Genomic DNA, 17,533 nt, shown 5'->3' on the forward strand with positions numbered 1-17,533 from the left:
AAGAAGCAGTGGTACACATATACAATGGAATATTACTCAGCCATAAGAAGAGATGAAATACTGCCATTTGCAACAACATGGATGGACCTTGAAATAATCATACTAAGCGAAATAAGCAAGACAGAAAAAGTTGAAAGTCAAATTATATCACTTATATGTGGGCTATAAAACTAAAAGCAACAAATGAACAGGACAAACAAACAGAGACTCATGGACATGGACAATGGACTAGTGGTTACCAGAGGGGAGGGGAGAAGGGGAGGGTAAGTAGATGAGAGAAAAAATTTAAATAATTTCTTCAATTAAAAAAATAATTAATTAACTTAAAAAATTAAAGTTAATCAGGAATCTGAATGTTAAACTCTTAGAAAAGTGCCACAGGCAAGTTAAATTCATATCTTCTCGAAGATATGAGAGATTGAGAGATTAGCTTTTGTATCTAGAAAAAGAAATTTCAATAATTTGCTTTGTATTTTAGTAACACAGGATAAACAATAATTTCTTACCTAATAAAATGGTTTATAGATTGAAAAAAAAAATCCTCCCATGCCTTGTTCTAGCCATTCCTTCCTTGTTGCCCAGCTCTTGGCAACCACTGATCTGTTTTCTGTCTCAATAGTTTCACTTTTTCCCAGAATGTCATATAAATGGAATCATATATTATGTGGTCTTCTGGGTCTGCCTTCTTTCACCCTGCATAATGCATTTGAGATTCATTTATGTTTTTGTATATATCAATAGTTCATTTCTTTTTATGATTAAGTAGTAGTCGATTATAGGGATGTACTTACTATAGTTACTGATTCATCAGCTAAGGACATTTTGGGTTGTTTCCAGTTTTTGGAAATTACAAATGTTTACAAATATATCAGCTTTAAAGATTTGTATACACATTTTTGTGTGAACATACATCCTCATTTACCTGGGTAAATACCTAAAAGTGAGATTTCTGGGTCAAATGGTGCATGTATAAATATCTTTGTAATAAACTTAATAAGATATAGCAAATATTTCCAAAGGGGCTATATCATGTTACATTTTCACAAGCAATTAATTGGTTTCAGTTGCTCTGCATTCTCAGTACTTAATATTGTCATTTTATTTTTTTTCAGATTTAGGCATTCTTTTGTTAGTGGAATCTCCTTTGGTTTTAAGTTACACTTCCTGAATGACTAATGATGTTGATTGAGCATCTTTCATGTGCTTATTTGCCATCTATACATCTTTGATGAAGTGTTCAAATTTTCTGCCCCTTTTAAAAATGGGTTGTTTGTTTTCATATTGAGTTTTGAGAATTTTTATGCACAGATACAAGTCCTTTAACAAATACGTGATTTGAAAATATTTTCTTTTACTCTGTGACTTAATAGCATCTTTCAAAGAGCAGAACTTCTTAATTTTGTTAATATTCAATTTATCAGTGTTTTCTTTTATAAATCATGCATTTGGTGTTGTATCTAAGAATTTTTGTCTAACCCAAAGTCACAAAGATTCTTTCCTATTTTTTAATAGGTATTTTATAGTTGCAGATTTTACATTTAAATCAGCAATCCATTTTCAATGAATTTTAGTATATTCTGTGAAGTATGGATCAACATTCATATTTTTTTTGGATATGGATAGCTAATTGTTTCAATAACATTTATTGAAAATAATGTTTATTCTTGGTTGAATTGCCTTTGCATTTTTGTTGAAAATCAAGTGAACATATATGAGTGTTCTACTTTAGATTCTCTATTTTCTATAAAAATATGATTTATGTGTCTACTTTTTTTACCAATAAGATATTGTCTTAAAGCTGTAGCTTTAAAATAAGTCTTGAAATAAGGTAGTGTGAAATTGGATAGTTCATTAAAAAATTATCTTGATTATTTAATTCTTTATCATTCTACATACATTTTAGAATCAGCTTATTTGTTTCTACAAAGAACTTGTTGGGATGTTGATTGAAATTAAATTGAATCCATAGATCAGTATGGGGAGAAATGATATCTTAACTGTATTTAATCTTCCAGTTCATTAAAAGTGGCTTATCTCTTTATTTATTTATATATTTTTGATGTCTTTCATTAGAGCTATGCAGTTTTCAGCATATAGAATTTGACATATTTTGTTAGATTTATAACCAAGTATTTAATGTTTGGTACTATTATAAATAGCACTTTTGAAATTTCAATTTTAAATTGTTCATTGCTAGTATATAGAAATACTATTGATTTTTGTCTGTAGAATTTGTATCGGAAAATTTGACTAAATCACTTATTAGTTTTAGTAGCTTTAAAAAAAGATTTTTGGTTTTTTAAAAAAGTCTGTATAACCTTGTTTTCCATGAATAGAGAAATATCCACTTCTTTTTTTTCCAATCTGTATTTGTTTTATTTATTATAATTGCCTTATTTCACTGTCTTGGATGTCTGATATTATAATGAATAGGAAAGCAGATGTCCTTGCTTTGTTCTGACCTCAGGGAGAAAGCATTCAGTTTTTCATTAATAAGTATGATATAAGCTATAGATTTTTTAGATGCCCTTCTATTCTTAGTTTGCCGAAAGTTTTTAAAAACTATGAATCAGTGTTGAATCCTGCCAAATATTTCTGCATCTTTTGAGATGTTGGTGTGTTTTTTCTTTCTTCCATTGATGTGAATACATTGCTTTTCAAATATTGAGCAAGCATCCTTTGAGTAAACCACACTTGGTCATGAGGAGTTAGTTGTGTGTCAAATTTGTATTATTTCTTAAATGTTTTGGAGAATTTGCTCATGTACCCATCTAGGTCTGGAGTATTTTTTGTTGGAAACTTTAAAACTAGAAATACTCTTTTAATTAATAGACATAAGATTTTTCAGGTTATCTATATTTGAGTGAGTTTTCATAGTTTGTCTTTAAGAATCTGTAGTGTCTATAGGGATGTCTCCTCTTTTGAATTCTTATTATTTGTAATTCGTGTCTTCTGTCTTACTGTGTTGCTCAATTTGGCTGAAAGATTACGTTTTTTTCCAAAGAAACAGCTATGGTTTCATTGATTTTCCTCTGTTTTTCTGTTTTCAGTTTAATTGATTTCAGCTCTTATCTTTATTATTTTATCCTTCTGCTTGCTTTGGGTATAATTTGGCCTTTTCCTAGATTCTTAATGTGTATTCTTAGGTCATTTATTTGAAACTTTAATTCTTTTCCAATGTAAGCATTTTAATGCTACAAATATCCCTTTAGTCTTGCTTTAGCTTTGTCTTACAAATTTTGACAGGGTGTTTTTCATTTTCATTAAATTAAAATATTTTCTAATTTTTTTTAATGATATCCTCTTTTACCTTTAGGTTATTTAGAAGTGCATTGTTTGTTATCTAAATATTTTGGAATTCTTCAGATATCTTTCTCTTGCTGATTTCTAGTTTAATTCCATTATGGCTAAAGAACATACTCTGTATGATTTCAATTGCTTGAAATTTGTTAATGTTTTGTTTTATGACCTGAATACAGTCTATCTTAGTGTATGCACTTGAAAAGAATGTGTAGTCTGTCATTGTTGGAGTGTTTTATAAATGACAATTAGGTTGAGTTGATTTTATTGTTAAAGTTCTATATTCTTTTTGAGTTTCCATTCACTTCTTTTATTGATTGATGAAAATAGAGTATTAAAGTCTCTAATGATAATTGGGTTTATCTATTTGTCCTTTCAATACTATAAATTTGTGATTCATATATTTTGATGTTCTTTTATTAAATGCATGTCCATTTAGGATTAAGTTTTCCTAGAGAGTTGTACTCTTAATCTTGATAATATTTATTTTTCTAAATTCTACTTTTCCTGCTATTTCTATAGCCAGTACAGCTTTCCTTTGTTTGTGTTTGCATGGTATATACACTCCCATCTTTTTATTTTTAATTTACCTATTTATGTATGTTTAATGTGAGTTTCTCGTAGGCAGTATAGTTGTGTTACTTTTTAAAATTAATCTGACAATCTTAGTCTTTAAATTGGTGTGTATTTTGGCATTCGATGTTAACAATTGATATTTTTAGATTAATCTACCATCTTGCTAGTTATTTTTTATTGTCCTATCTGTTTTAAATTTTTTTCTTGCTTCCTGTGTGTTGAATATTTATTCGTATGATGATTCCATTTTATCTATCCTGTTTGCTTATTATTTCTTACCTATTAAAAATTTTTTTTCATAGCTGTCCTGGGGTTTACATCTTTAATTAATCATGTTCTGTATTCACATAATATTATACTGCTTCACATGTAGTATAAAGACCTTATAATGCATTTCCAATTCTTCCCTACCATCCTTTGGGATGTTGTTATTTTAATTTCATACATGCTATAAACACATACATGTAATAAGTTGCTACTATTTTTGGTTTTGACAGTCAACTATTTTTTAAATCAATTAAAAATTATATTTACGTCTATTAATGCTATTTCTAGAACTATTTATTTCTTTGTGTAGATCCAAGTTTCTTTCTGGTGTTCTCTTCCTTCTAACTAGGAAACTTTAACATTTTTTATGGTGCAAGTATGCTGGTAATGAATTCTCTCAGCTTTTGTTTGTCTGAAAAGGTCTATATATTTTGCCTTCATTTTTGAAAGACATTTTCAATAGCTATAGAATTCTGAGTTTATATTTTTTTTCTTCAGTAATTTAAAGATATTGTTTCATTGTCTTCTGGCTTGCATAGTTTCTGAGATTCACTATGTCATTTAAATCTTTGGTTCTTTGTGTGTAACTTGTATTTTTTCCCTGCTTTCCTTCGAATATTTTTCTTTATCTCGGTTTTCAAGTTTGAATATGATGTGACATGGGTATAATTTTATTTAATATTCTCCTTCACATTATCTGAGCTTCTTGGATCTGGGGTTTCCTGTATTTCATTAAGTTTAGAATTATCTTGCTTATCTCTTCCATTGTTTTTTCTGCTCATTTTTCCTTCTCATTTTTCTTTCTTGTATTCCAATTATACACATGTTAGACCATTTTTTATTTTCCTAAAGCTCTTGAAAGATCTATTTTTGCCCCACTTACTCTTCTTTCTTCTCCTCCACCTCCTCCTTCTCTGCCTCCTCCTCTTTCTTCTTCTTCTTCTTCTTCTTCTTCTTCTTCTTCTTCTTCTTCTTCTTCTTCTTCTTCTTCTTCTTCTTCTTCTTCTTCTTCTCTCTCTCTCTTTTTTTGATTCAGCTTGGGTAATTTCTATTGATTTTTATTCAGGTTCATCAATTTATTCCTCAGCTTGTTCAAATCTTTTTATGAACCTGTCAAAAACTTTCTTCATCTACCATCTTTTTAATTTCTATCATTTCAATTTGTTTTTTTCTTATATTTTCATCTCTCTGCTGAAATTCTCCATCTGTTCGTGCAAGTTGTTCACTTTTTCCACAGGGCCTTTAAATATTAATCACAGTTTTATCAAATTTTCTGTCTGATAGTTCCAACATCTGTCATATCTGAATCTAGCACTGTTAAATGCTTTTACTCTTAACATTGTATTTCCTTTTCTTCTTTGTGTGTCTTATAACTTTGGTTGAAAATGGGACATATTGTATAGGATACGATAGGCAGGTTAATAGTAGTAATGTTTGCTAGGCCTTGAGTCAGTCTGTTCAAGAGTTGAACCAAGTTTGTGTTTTCTTCTTGCTATAATTTCTCTAGTGCTCCAAAGTTTTAAAATTCCCTTACCATTACTCTGTGCTTAGGATAGAGATTAGTCGATAGGGTTTTTTTTTTTTTCTCAGTATATGCACGATGATGACTCCAGTCTCTGCCTCCATCTTCACATGGTATGTTCATTGTATTTCTGTTTTTTCACTTGGTCTTCTTACAAGAACACCAGTGATTGGATTTAGTACCTACCTTAATCTAGTACAACCTCATCTAAAATTGATTACATCTGCTAAGACTATTTCCAAATAAAATCACATTCATAGATACTGGGAATTAGGACTTCGGCATATTTGTTTTCTTGGGAAGGGGAGGGGATATGTTGGTTTTCTAGGGCTGCCATAGACTGGGTGGCTTAAACAACAAAAATTAATTTTCTCACAGCTCTGGAGGCTGGAGGTCCAAGGTCAAGGTGTTGGTAGGATCAGTTCCTTTTAAGGCTCTCTCCTTGACTTGCAGATGGTCACCCTCTTGCAGCCTTTTTACATAATTGTTACTCTGTGCATATATATTCCTGGTGTCTCTGGTATGTCTTAATATCCTCTTCCTTTAAGGACACAAGTGAAATTGGATTAGAGCCCACTGTAACAGCCTTATTTTAACTTAATCACCTCTTTAAAGACTCCATCTCTAAAGTCACATTCTGAGGTGCTGGGTTAGAGCTTTAACCATGAATTTGGGAAAGGTAGGGCAGGGAGACAAAATTCAGCACACAACAAGGGACACAATTCTTCCCCAAATTAGTTGTTTATAGTGGTGCTTAGGATGTTTTCCTACCCTTCGCTCAATTATAGAGAAGCAGGAGATGAGCAGAACTTTTAAAATAAAACTTCTGCTCTTATTTAAATCTTTCTGATAATTATTGATAACACATTTTTAAAAATTGTGTGCTTGTTATCTTTGTGTTTTATATTTGATTTCTTTTAATTTGTGGAGTAGTTAAAGTTCAGTGTATAAATGCTATTCTTCATAAATGGTTTGCATCTACTTCTTTCAAAAGCCTAACCGGACTCTGCTTTAGTCCCTTCCAAGATCGGCAGCTTAGTCTCACGGTCTCTGATTCACACTCATGATCTTCAGGGTAAGGCATTTGTCTCTCGATTGTGATAAAAATGGCATTATACATCTGGTATGCCTGTCTTTTGTGTGTGTTTATCTACACTAATCAGGTTTAAGCTCAAAAGGCTTATTTATTCCCCTTGGAGATTTTTTATTTCTTGGGAGTTTATCAATATATTTTATGAAGCATATAATTATTTGGTAATATGGAGACCTTTTATAATATTTAGTCCATCAAATCTCAAAGAGTATAAGTCCTCAGTAATATATCTTGTAATATTTTCATATGTACTCACAAAGATGTACTTCTATCTTTCTAATGTTTGCATATACTAAAATTTTTTAAATTCACACCCTTACTTGCAGATATAAAGACTATTTCCAGTTATTAGCTATTTCACATGGTGTGCAGTGAGCATCATTTTGCCAGAATCTCTATAAACCGGTATTAGTATATACTTATAGGATACATTTCTAAAAATGGAATTGCTTGGTGAAAGGCATTTTGAAAGTTTTTGATATGCATTTTCAGACAAATTTAAATGTTATTAGAAAACAAAATGTGTTTCTAAAGTTTTATATTTTAATAATGTTTACCTATTTTAAGAGTTATTTTATATCCTTTCCCGTGTGGTCAATATTTTCCCTTCAATGACAGTAAAATCTTGTTTCTATGAACCGTTTTGTAAGAAGGCAAGTAGTGCAGAAATTTAGTATGTAGATCGTAGAAGTCTTGACTTTGCTGTGCATTTGTGTTTTGACGTTGGGTGAGTTAGTTGACCGTCTTGGTTCTCTGTATTCTTATATATTAAACTGAAGACATTGAGCTAGAATAGAGGTTATTAAGTTTTACTACAAGAATGAGAAGATGGACCCAATGGATAGTGTTTTGGAATCCCTGCCCTTAATTCAAGCAAGGTAGTTATGCTTTAACCATTTTTTTTTTTTTAATATGAAAAGTACTGAAAAAGATTTCATTTGGGAAATAGAGGTTCTACAATTAAAAGTAATTTAAAATCCCTTTGCCAAGTGGATCTAAAGTTACTCCCTTTTCTAAAATTTTGACTTATGATTCTATACGTCCTTTTGAGTTGTATTTTCCAGTATTTAAACTCCAGTTATGGTTCCCATTTTTTTTCCTTCTCTTTCCATTTAGTGCAAACATAAATTCAGTTATTTGAACAAAAACGAGAAGAGAGCTGTTTCTTCCTCCAATCTCTTTCAGCTTTATTTCTTTTTTGGACTGAGAAATTTCAATCTCAACTAATTAATTTTCAGAGAAATGTTAAAAAATTTTAGCTTTTTAAAATTTAATATCCTTTATAGTTAGCCTGAATTTAAATATAGAACATACTTTCTTATATAGTGTCTTTCTTGATTTTCTTTATTACATATCCATAGCCCATGCTTGGTCATTTCTTAATGGAATGAATGCTGCCATCCTCACCCTCGTCAGTTTCCAAGTGCCAGCCCACTCTCCTGTAGTCAGTATTGAATACTATCGCCTTTCTTTCGCGTTTCTTTTGTCTGAGTACTACTTCCACCATAATAGGATTTTTTACATTTCTGTAGGAAACTCTAATTACCTTAGGCAGAAATACAAAACTCTTGGTTTAAATCTCTTAATCAGACTTTCTCAAAATAGCCACTGAGGCAAACTGACTCACTCTCCCATGTGCCTGATTAGCCATCTCTGAATTTTTTGAAATTCACTCAATTTACATCCATGTTAAGAACTTCTGCACCTCTGCAATTTCCACTTTTTCCCACTGCTAAAATGTAACCTTCTCCAGAAAGTTTTCTACTAACTAGGGAGGAAATGTTCTCTTCTCTTTTTGCAAATTACTTCTACTTTGTAATGAGAAAACAGTGAAACTTTATTGATATAGTCTCCAGTAAGGCTGAGTTTATAATACTTTTACCTGCACTGAGCTGAAGTTTGAATATGTTATCTCTAAAAGGAAATTTACCAGGGAAATAGCATAATTAAGATCGCAGGAGATAGACATACCCTGATAATACACACACACGACACATTTTGAAGTCTTTAAGATTGAAAACTCTTGTTTCTACCTTAGATGAGAATCTGTTAAAATAATCTAAAATATTTAAGAATACTTCAGCATATTTTCTGTAATTTAGAATGATCTTTCTTGATCTGAATAGTGCATTACTTACTATACTATAGCTCACTTACTAGTGAAACAGTTAGCTAACTTACAATAGTGGATGCTGTGGCATGCCCCTCAGATCCCCTTTTAGAACCAAGGCACTCGTTCCCAAGCTGTTAAAAATGTTGGTGGCTGAAGAGTCTCAGCTGAGTCCTTCTCTAAGAATTGCCCTCAGCTGAAGAGTGTCATATTGACTAAAGTCACATCCCATCTTTGGGAGAGCACTCAGTGCCTGCTCTAGCGAAAGTATAAACACCTGGTTAGCTTGCCTTACTTTGGGACAACTCTGATGTGCTATTTCAGTTCCAGAGCTCACCAAAGATTTGGCCAAGTTCATCTGCTGAGACAGCACTGCAGCTTAATTTCTGCTACCCGCTTCCTTTACTTGCCCTAGGGCATTGTTCCTGTGACTTAATAAAACTTCTTCATACTTAATCTTGAAAAAGAGGAGAAAAAATAGCTAATATTTAAATGAAGTTTTCTATTTTCCATGTATTGTGCTAAGAACTTCAGATTCATTAAATTGTCTAGTCCTCACAACAATATGAGGTGGGAATTATTATTATCTTTATTTACAAATGAGGAAATCTGTAAATAAATACTTAGAAGAATTACATGATTTGTTCAAGTCCTACAGCTTCTAGTTAGTAGAGCCAAAATGTGAAACTATGTCTACTATATTCCAGAGATTATACTTTTGATTACTCAATTATGCTGCCTCCTCCATCTCCAGGACATGTCTTGAATTCTGGAAAGGGCGTATCTGGATAGAGACCTATTGTGACAGTTTATTAATGAACATGTTTTGAAAATCAGATTTTGCTCTGTATTTATATTGTGAGAAGACACCATTTTTGATAAAATGAGTTTTTTGGGTAAAAATTATTATTTTTAAGATACAATACTATGTTTAGATGTTGAGTACAACTGAGGTTTTTTTTTAATCTCCGATGCAAAATTGCATCTGGAGGTTGGGAGATAGTAGAATGTGATACATTTTTCATTTTTAAATTGTAAATAGTCATATGTGGAGGAAAACACTGACAAATGAAGAAAAGAAACAGTTAAAATTGCCTCTGGAAATGTGGCTGAAAATGGGGGTAGGTGAGGCAAGAGGATTAACCATGGGAAAGTCTTTTACCCTCTAGGGCTCCTTCAGTTCACAGATCAGAAGTCAGCACATTTTTGATTATAGAGGGCAGTAGTATTTTAAAGAAATGTTAGTATTTTAACAGTAGTATTTTAGAGAAAACTTTCTAGGTCTGGTGCATTTATTGTCCATTTCAGAACTGACTTGCTAATTACTTCAATTTCGAATCTTTAACAATTTACAGATATTGAAGCATTATAAGTATTTTGAAATAATGGTATATTCCTTCATGGGATTCTGTAATTGTTATATTGTGTGAACAAATGAGCTGAGATTTTACTCTAGATCCCAGTCACATCTTTACACACACACACACACACACACACACACACACACACACACCCCACACACACGCACTTTTTTTTAAATTAAAAAAACTTGGCATTTGTGACCGATTTAGTAAAACACGCTGATTTTTCTCAGTCAATAAAAAAGCAATCACTTCTCCTAAATCTGTTCCATATAGCATTTAATTTACTTCATTTGCCAACTTCTCCTTTCAAATCAAACTCTGTGACTTAAGTTGCTGGTATAAGGCTCGACTTCGCTGTCACTCAGGAACTATTGGGAGCATTTGAAGTCAAGATTGCATTAGCTATCTGGATTTTATAAGTAAGCCTACCTCTATACATAGGAATTAGCAAATGGAACTTTTGAAAGCAAATTCTCTACCTCTTTTTATGGGTTTTCATTTCCAACATGTTTCATGTATTTGCTTGCTATCAGAGACCTGAATTCACAAGGGAAACAGAATCATAAGGAGCTTGGTTGACCAGGGGACCAGGGATCGAAGCGGGATCTGAATTGGCATCGGGGGTTACTTCCAGATATAATGATTTGCCTGATGCTGTGACTGGACCTTTGCTCTGTCTTTAATGAGGACTACTTGATATCCAATAAGCTCAGCTCTTTTTCAGATTCTGGAGCAAATCTCATTTTAGTAGCAATTTAAAGAGAAATTAGAAAGACTTCCACTAAAGTGCTTGGTTTCAGGGATTAGATTCAAGACCTTAGAAGAAAGGTATGTTAAGAAGTCAAAATTCTAGTCTCAGAATAATAGGAGCCATTGGAAGAAAGTTGATCATCTCAGGATCTAGTTATCCTTAACTTCTGGGTGGCAGAATCTTTTCTCTTTTATCAATGTGATCCACCTTGTTTAACATATTGCTTAGCATAGAGGAGAAACCCAATATTTGCTGAATGAATAATTAATTAATTAAATATATGAAAAAAAGAAAAGAAAGAGCCCCAGTTGGGTCCTACTGGAGAGTAAGTTGCACACTTGGTCTTGGAAATGAAGTCACTAGAGCAGTGAATAAATGTAGTGCTATAGGGAATTGTCTGAGGCATGATACTAGGGCTCCTTTGGTATCTTCCCATAACTTGCTTTAAGGTCTTGGAATTCCCCTTTTAGAGATTTATTCATAATGTGGATGTGGCAGAAGTGGGGCCACCACAGTTAACATAACTTCTGGTGAAAAGAACTATGAAAGATAAAAACCTCCCCCCGCCCCAACAACAACAACAACAAAACCCTCAGCAATTTAAGGAAAATGCCTCACAAAAAAATAGATGTTATGTTATATTGATATAATATTTGCCCAGAGTTAAATTATTCTATTAAATATTGACTTTCTATGTATCTTATAAAAAGATCTCTGTTAATTTATTGAAGGCTTTGGGGGTTATACAAGAATCTTCTGTCTTGAAAAGATTAGAACAGAGACCTTCCAAATCAGTGAGCAAGAACAACTAACTTCCACCCACAGAAAATCTTGCCGCCAAGGTAAGAAATGACAGACCTGTAATATTTATGCCAAAGATAGCATTTCTTAGGCCCCAAATGATATATCTGGAGACCCTATATTTACTGACTTTGTTCTTATTACTGCACTATTTTTTATTACAAATAAAGTTCACTTTAGTCACCTTTAAATGGAGAAAAACCACTTGCAAAAGCTCAATGCTCTCCCTTTTTCTTGAGTTTTTTTCAGTATGAATGTTTGGAAATCCATTTTTCCCTAAGTTCAGGAGGAATTTATCAAGAACCTGTCTTTGGTTTTCTGGCCACCATATACAACATCATCAAAATTGAACTGCTTCTGATGTAGTTGTCTTGGGCCTTTGCATCCCAGCTGGCATTTTATTGGTTGGGGCAGAGGCATTTTTGATTTAGATCACAAAGCTTCATATGACATGCATTATAAAGGGAATAACATGTCCTATAATTTGCTTTTGTCAACTAAATATTGTTTCTCTCTAAACATGATATCTGTTCGTTGTGTACTGAAAAGGTCGTTGTAGAATCTTAAGGGAGACTTCTGGTTTGTTTTTGGCCTTTGACAACCTTTTTTCATTGAAATAAGGATCCAGGTGACTGGATTAACAAATACTTTGGGATAAAGCTTTCTCCTAACAGAAGTCTTCCCGGAAATAGAGATTAAAGAAGTTTCCCTGAGGCATCTGAGTAGTCACAGTGGATGGAGAGGAAACTGGATACCTGGCCTCAGTGGAGTCTTGATTAGAGGGAGACAATATTCGTTAGAAAGGGAAGGAATCTCTTAATGGTTCTCAGAAAGTACATCTCCCTCCTGTGACATATTTCTGACAATAGAGTCTGTGTCCTAGGAGTACATTTCCTTTGTTGATTGAAATGCTCTAGCATATTTTTTGTTATCTTAGAGTCAAAATAATTTCAGATTAAAAAAAAAAATTCTTTTTGAATGCAATGACATACAGCAGGTCATTTCTAAACCAAAAAATGCTTACTGACTGAATTTAGACTTTTTTAAAAAAGTCTTTTTTCTTGAGAGAGTCTATAGAGCTAAAAAGAGAAATAAAGAATGCTTGTTTGGTTTCTATTCATAGACATGTTTTTAGAGTTTAATTTTTTGCTCACTATATAGGTAAATATATATGCATAAACATATATGTGTAAATATATATGTGTAAATAAATAGATCCAACTATTTCCTGTGATACTCAGCTCATGATAGAAACCCTTTTCTTAAAAAGCAAAGATCATTTCTCACAGAAAATTTTTTATTAATTTATGTTGCAGCAATAACCCTTTCTTTAAAAAATGGAATAAGCCAAAGAGAAAAATTTGACATTTTAGAATGCTAAGATCTTGATTTAACTGTAGATGAGGACTTTGGTTACTGAGGGACATAGTTTTCTCTTTTAATTAATTCCTTTTCCTGACATTTCTCCCATCATGAGGCAAATTTGTTTGTGGCACTTAACCTTTAAGTACTGTATCAGTTTTCACTGGAGTCATGCAGTGACCAAGTGTAAGTAAATGTAAGACAAGAAAAGATTTTTTTTTTAAAAGACAAAAACTCCTCAAACTAAGTTTGCGGTCAAGATATTTTCTTCTCCACTTACACTAAAAACTCACGACTTTAGATGCCTCTTTATCATTGTCTTCTTGGCCCCTCTTCCCAAAATTCAGTGCCCAGGTGCTCCTTTGTTCTTTGAAACAACAACAAAATTAACTCATGCTATTCTCTCTGCTGTCCCTTACCTCCACTTGTTAAATTCTACTTATTTTTTAAGCTCACTTACTCTTCAAGTCTCTACTTTCTCTTTATTATTTTCCCTTTCTCAACTCGGAATCATAGATTCCTTCTTTGTTCTCATACATTTAGTACATATTGTGACATTTACTCCATGTTATCATTTGTAATTTTTCTGTTTCTATTCTTCCTCTCCTTGAAGGCACACTCGAATCTAGGTTTTATTGACATTTCAGCACTATTGAGAAAGTTCTAGCATCTGGCTTGAGATCTATTTACTCCCCTTCCAAAGGTGAGGGTAGGGTAAGAGATGCCCCCAGGAGAAAGAAAAGAAGGCAGTTGTCTGCGTCTAATCTCCTCGTTAACTCAACCTCCAGGTAAATAGGATAATGATATTTCTGGAAGAGATATTACCTGCAAAATACCTGTAGTAGACTGTCCTTGGCTATATGATAATCTAGGACACAGGTTGATGAACTTTTTCTTAAAGGGTCAGATAGTTAATATTTAGGCAAGTGGGCCACATGGTCTCTCTTGCATCTACTCAGTTCTGCTTTGTAGTGGGAAAGCAGCCATAGACAATATTTAACAAGCAGTTGTGGTAGTGTTTCACTAAAACTTTATTTATGAAAACGGGTAGTTGGCCTGTTTTTTGTTTTTGTTTTGTTTTTGTAAATAAAAACAGAGATTGCAGTTTGCCAACTTGCGATCTAGGGTATGAAACAGAGATGCTTTGGAACTTAAATGCTCCCTGTCTTGTGGGGTAAACCTGTAAGGCTCACTTAGCAAATTTAACCATTGTTTCTGAGCAGAGGCTCGTGTCCAAGGAGGGAGGAAGGGCTTGAGGAACCACTCTTGAAGTCCCAGACCTTTCTCTATGCTTTTTCACCCTGTGATTATCTGTATCCTTGAAGCCATTAGTAAAGTATGATTCTGAGTGAGGTCTCTGAATTGTATGGGCCTGATTTGACAATTCAATCCTAGATGTTAGCTCAGGTACCATAATGCCTAATAAAATACATTAGCACAAACATAAGAATAAATGAATATTTGTTGAAAATAATTATTCTGGGTCACTCACCTGTTTCCCAGTGCTATTTGTATCTTTGCTGAAGATCTGTACGATTAGACAAACTTTTCTGGTTTTAATCGAGAATCAGGTGGCCCATCCCAGTAAACCTCAAACTATGTCAAACAGGTAATAACCTTTTCTGACTTTTTATCATTGTTGATGTTCCTTATTTTTCTACAGGTATTTTTTCTTCTTAGAGTCAAAAAGAAAGTTTATTAAAAAAGGGATAATACTCCACAGAGTGTGGTCTCCTCTCAGAGGCAGAGAGTGAAAGGGACAGTGCAAGAGACAGAGAGAGAGAGAGAGAGAGAGAGAGAGAGAGAGAGAGAGAGAGAGAGAGAGAGTGTAAAGCCACTGAGAAGGACTCAGTGGGACAGATAATAGAGACAAGGACAGTGAGAGAGAGTAAAGGCACCGAGAGGAACCTCTACAGTTATTTTGATGCACATATCATACTGTTGTTGAAGGACTTTCCAAATAAACCAAAGTTGTGTTGTCGACTGTAATTTGCTATTTAAGAAGAATGGTTTTTTTCTAAATAGATTTCTCTGTCTGTAATGCTGGAATATGGGCATTCATGTCCTGGTTTGATTTGGAGAGGCATGGTTAGGCTTGACCTTTGAAGTGCATTTCAGTGAGCATATAGTTTGAGAGACCCTGTTATGTTCTCTACTTACACAATTCCAAGAGAACTCAAGGTCTGAAAAGAAAGCAGCAGAAGAAACTCCTTATTGAAGTTATGGCCCTTCCTTCTGACACATTCCTCTCTTATTTTGGGTGAAAGAATTAAACAGAGTTGGCACTAAATCTTGTCACCAACTAGCTGTGTTACTTTGACCAATATACATAACTTCTCTCAACCTGTTCCTCCTTTGTAAAAATGAAAAGTACATCTTTATCATGTAGATTTAAAGGGAAAGCTCATTTACAGGTTGGATGATTATTCTTGTTCTTAGTTGGCCTTTAGCCAGAAGTTATATGCATATGCACATATGTCATTGAGAATTACAATCAAACGTTAAGAAACCTCCCCTACAGATGTTCCTAAAAGGGCAAATCTTCTCTTTCTAGTATGGTTTAGGAGCCATTTTACTTGAAGGCAGAGGGTGAAGTGGAACAATCTCTTATTATCCTTTATAGTCCTATTAACCTATTTCATTTGCTTCCCCTTGGCACAAATAGTATCTCCCTCAACATGTTGACTTTCAGGGGAAAATCTCACTAAGCTAGTGTGGATTGCTAGTTAAGTGCTGATTAAGTGAGTTCTGAATGTACGAATGGCTTGACTAAAATTATTTATTCAGTCAGAGAAGAAACTAATTCACACAGCAGTGCCCTAATTGGCATCAGAGAGGCATTTCCGTAATGCCCTTAGGAAAAGCAGGAAGTTGATTAAATAGAAAAAATGCACATGGAAATAGGAGAACAAAGTACGCATAGAAGAATAAAGATGTAGTTGTTAAATAATAGCTCTCATGATATTTTTTTTTCCTGAGAAGTTACCTTTGATTTAATGCAAGAGGGAGCACCTGAGAAAATTTCAAATTGGAGTCCCTCCCACTTCTCCCCTGCTTATCCTGAGAATCCATGGCCCAGAATTCAAATACGAAATCTAAGAGAGGCAGGTAAAAAGAACAGTGGAAAACAGATGGCAGCAGTTACAACTAGCAAATTCCCAGTTGGTGGCTCTCACATTTAGAAGCGGGCATCTGTTCTTCTTCCCCACTGCAAAGTGGTTTTAACTTGGAGGTGTTAAAAATATCTAAGTTGCTGTTTTATTCATTTCTGCTATTTACTGACTTTAATGACTTACAGTATATCCAATGAAAAGTACAATGTTTACCCAAGTGGCAAGAGACTCAAAACAGAAATATGGGATGCTGTTAAAAAATCTTGTGGTCTACCGAACAGCATGTTTGGTTTTATAGGTATACCTTTTTTTTATGAAATAGATAGATGCCTTAACATTTGTTTGTGTAAATTGAAATATGATTTAAAACATACCTGGAGTATTTGATATTCAAAGAATCCTGAGAGCCGCAATCTCTCTGGGCCTCAGTTTCCTTCTCCATGAAATGGAAATAGTAACGACTACGTTGTTATTCTGTTGTGTGGGTCTGTTGTGAACATTAGAGATAGTGTCAGTAAACTGTGTTCAGAGCTGCTCAACTCTTGTAAATGATTAATAAATGATAATGCACTTTATTATTTATAAAATTTCTACTTTGAGATAAATATCCATTCATAAAAAATTGAAAATGTCAGGTGTGCCTATATTCACGAGTTAAGAAAACCTCAAAAATGAGAGAAAAGAGGCTGTCTTCATAATTATGAATAAAATATCAGTAGCCTCTAGTTTTTATGTTATTGTAAAGATGCTTTTCCCATAACCATTTATGATAGGTTCCAGGAAGAGAGTTCTACTGAATGTCACTTAGCCCATTCCTGATATAGAGTAGATGAGCAAGAGATATTTATTGACCACCAGCTAACTCATGTTTTCTTTCCTTTCTTTTTTGTTTTAAAGATAATATTTATTCATTATAGGAAATTTGGAAAGAAAGCATGAAGAAGAAATTCTAAAAATATATAGTTTATAATTTCAAAACATAGACATAATTTTTTAAGACTAATATGTATCTTGTATTACAACATTGAGAAAGCACTGGAATAAGATTAATTTATTAATATTTTTTCTCTTCTTATGAAACTTATGCCGAGTAATGGGTCAGTATACAAAAAGTGGGTTTGTAATCATGCATTCTGACCTCACAAACTTTCTGAATAGTCTTTTTCAATGAGGCAGTAATATTATTAATAATCACTAATAATTATTGAGCAATTGTTATATAGCAGGTACTGCATAAAGGCTTTATATATGTATATATAAATTATATATACAAT

The sequence above is a fragment of the Pteropus vampyrus genome, unplaced genomic scaffold (genome assembly GCF_000151845.1).
Source record: "Pteropus vampyrus isolate Shadow unplaced genomic scaffold, Pvam_2.0 Scaffold153, whole genome shotgun sequence".
NCBI lineage: Eukaryota > Metazoa > Chordata > Mammalia > Chiroptera > Pteropodidae > Pteropus > Pteropus vampyrus.